The following is a 3812-nucleotide window of genomic DNA, read 5'->3' as shown; positions in this document are numbered from 1 at the left end:
TACTCACCTCAGCCTCCCAAAGGCGCGGGATTACAGGTTGAGCCACCGAGCCCGGCTAGAATTTTTTTTTTTTTAATTTATTGTAGAGACGAGGTCTCACTATGTTACTCAGGCTAGTCTTGAATCCCTGAGCTCAGGCAATCCTCTCACCTCCCCCTCCCAAAGTGCTGGGATTACAGGCTTGAGCCATCGCACCCAGCCCAGTTTTTAATTTTAATTTGTTTTTTTTTTTTTGTATCTTGCTATGTTGTTCAGGCTGGTCTCCTAAAGTGCTGGGATTATGAGTATGAGCCACCACTCCCAGATTCTATTGCAGGATTGGGATTTACAGAAAAGCTACAAAGATAATACAGCTAGTTCCTGTATATCCGTCATCCTGTATATCTGTTTCAGTTTCCCCTAATGTTATCATCTTTCATGGCCATGGTACATTTGTCAAAACTAGAGAACCACATTGCAAGTTATTATTAACTAAACTCCAGACTTTATTTGGATTTCATCAGTTTTTCTGCTAATGTTCTTGTTCTGTTCCAAGATCCAATCCAGGATATCACATTATATTTCATTGTAATGTCTTCTCTGATTAATCTCTGCTCTCTGACAATAATTTAGTCTTTGTTTTTCAGAACCTTGACAGTTTTGAGGAGTATTGGTTAGGTATTTTGTAGACTATACTTCAGATTGAGTTTATTTTTGTTTTTTGTTTTTCTCATAATTGGACTGGCGTTATGGACTTTTGGAAATTTATCACATAATGTCAGGTGGTATATTCTCATATCACTGGAGGTATTAACCCTGATCATTTGGCTAAAGTATTGCCTGCCAGGTTTTTCAGTTGTAAAGTTAGTGTTTTTTTCCTTTTCATACTCTATTCTTTGGAAGTGAGTCACTAAGACCAACTCCCCTGGAAAGGGAGAGGGGTTTACCTACATGTATTATTTGGAGTTTTTCTGTAAGGGAGATTTACAGAAAAACTCCTTTCTTTATTTATAGACATCTTCTCCTTTATTTATGGACATTTTAGTTTAATAAATAATAACAACTTTTTAGTTTGTTGGAAGTTAAACTAAAAGTATAATTGTGTAAGACAGTAACTGTTGGCAGATATAAAATAAGCTTATGATATTGGAATATAAGTTTAAGAGAGAGAAACCTCTTTAGGGGATACCATCATGGTCATTTCATATCAATAATCTTTCCAGATAACTGAAATGCATTCCTTTAATCATTAACATTTTTAATATATAAACTTTTCTCAGTGTTTATGGCTGTCTAAGACAAATCGAATACTTTTCACCTTCTTAAACAGAATATCCAGAACACAATTTAATCTTTTTTACAAAAATTGGTCATTATACTAAATTCACAGCAGGTGATGGTTGAACTTGATAGCCTCTAAAGTTTCTTTCAATCCAAGTTTCTATGGCTTCATAAATATCAGATAAAATTAATGAAGCTATGACCCAATTAACCAAAGACTTTTTGTTTTTATCTCAAAGTTTTTCCCTTGGGGTGAAGGTAAAGTAGTCTCGGCCCTACTTCTAGACCAGAGAGAAGTAACAGGTGTTCACACAAAGGCATCCAGGGCAGCAGCACATACAAATCACCTGGGAAGCCTGTTAAAAGGCAGATTCTGATTCGGGCCTAAGATTCTGCATTTCTAACAACCTCCCAGGTGATGCCAATGCTGCTAGAACATAGATCACATGCTGAGTAGCAAGGAACCAGGGAACTCCACATACCAAATGGCGTAGTCTGACTGTTGACAGGTCCAATGAGTTCCTGGGGTAATGTGGAGTTTTTATCTCATGCTGCTAAGTGTTTTGAATACACATGGATCATTTGTTAAGTACAGCTAAAGATTAGAAAAAGGAACTAGGTGACAAAAAGTCATTCCTCTAATAAAACCAAAGAAGGAAAGGCAATTGTTTTCCATAAGAGAACAACCTTTTAAGGCAGACATGCATTTCCTTGATGCTATGGTTTCTTTGATGGTGAAAAAAAGTATCCAGACCACATCAAATAGACAATAAGCTGGTTTTGTCAACAGTTTTGTGGAGAGAAGGTCCTCTTCTAGAACTCAAGGCTTCTTATCCTAAAATTGCACTTAGGAACTTAGTGTACCTTTTATAAGATTGCTCTACTGCTATGAGGGGGGTGAATCCCCCAAAACCCAGAATTATCTTTTGGAGGGCAGGCTCCTTGTAGTATAGGCTTCCCCTGCCAGGTAAGTGTTCTAGGAGCCTGTTGGCATCAGTGTACCAGTGAGTGTTGTGAGAGGCTGCATTTGGCTTCAGTGAATTTTTTTTTTTGAGATTCCACACTGCACTGAATGTTCAGCAGTTTTTGACCAAAACTCACATGACCCCCATGCCCCACCCTCCCTATTCACCCAACCTTGCCCTGAGCAACTTTTTTTGTTTCCCCGGGTGAAAAAAGTTCTCAAAAGGAAACGTTTTGTTGACGTGGAAGAGGTGAAACAAAAAAACAGCAGAAGCACTAAAAGGCATCAACATGGGCGAGTTCAAAAACTGCTCTGGGCAGTGGAAAAAGCATCTCAATAGATGTACTGCATCACACGGAGAGTACTTTGGAGGTGACTAAAGTTTAAACATGTAAGAATAAATATATAATTTTTATAAATAAATTATGGGTTTTACAGGGGGGTCCCCCTTCCTATTTTCTCACAAAGAGAGGTAGATTTTCTGCCCTTTAGGAGTCACGCCACAATAGTCTGAACTTAGCTGCTTTCAAGTTACGCTAATATGACATGTAGAATGTACTTATTTAAATATAAAATGAAGTGAGATGTAATGCCTTTATTAGGGCAATTAATAAAAAGTTTCTTGACTGTGAGAAGGCTTTCACATCATTGTATGTATGACTGCACAGTCTGTCTGAGATAGTTCCAGTCAAAAATGCAGTGCTCAGGGAAGTGCACTATGGGTGCAGGTCTGGACATCTGAATTCTAGCCACTGCTCAACCATGAACTACTTGGATAACCTTGGACAAGCCATCCAACCTCTCTAGGCCTACCTGTACAAAATAGCTAATCTCAAGGTTTCCTAGTTTTTCATCATTCCATTCTGATACCTTAGAAAGGCATTTTGAGCACATTTCAAAACAATGCTCATTTCTATTTATAATGTCATTAATAAAGCTGATTCTGCTAGCTTTGTGCCTAACCCTTGAACAAGTAGCAGCTTGAATATTATCTTTTTTTTTTTTAATAATCGATATTTTTTTATTTTTATATTGTGGGGTACAGTCAAGGGTTAGGTATACAAATATGCTTCATTCAGGACCCCTTGTTGATAATTGGTGTCTCCCCGTCTCCAGACAGATGTTTACTACCATTAGTCCCATCTCCCCCCCATAGTTTCCCAACTCTGTCAGTCATTTTCTTATAGTAGTACATTGGATGATCAAGGTCCACTATATGAGTGAGAATATGTAGTACTCAGATATTTGTTTCTGTGAGAAGTCACTTAGTATTATAGACTCTAGCTCCATCCAGGTTGCTGCAAAATTCATGATTTTGTTCTTTTTTTATGGCTGCATAGTATTCCATCATGTATATGTACCACATTTTTTAAATCGAGTCCTCTTTTGATGGACAGCGTGGTTGGTTCCAGGTTCTTGCTATTGTGAACAGTGCTGCAATAAACATTCGCATGCAGGTATCTTTTTTATAGAGTGACTTGAGTTCTTCAGGGTATATTCTCAGTAGAGGGATTGCAGGGTCATATGGGAGGTTGATGTTTAGAGCTTTTAGGAATCGCCACACTGCTTTCCACAGAGGTTGCACTAG

Source organism: Carlito syrichta, unplaced genomic scaffold (genome assembly GCF_000164805.1).
Source record: "Carlito syrichta isolate Samal-C Ts95f unplaced genomic scaffold, Tarsius_syrichta-2.0.1 Scaffold305786, whole genome shotgun sequence".
Lineage (NCBI taxonomy): Eukaryota > Metazoa > Chordata > Mammalia > Primates > Tarsiidae > Carlito > Carlito syrichta.
This window is presented reverse-complemented; position numbering follows the sequence as displayed.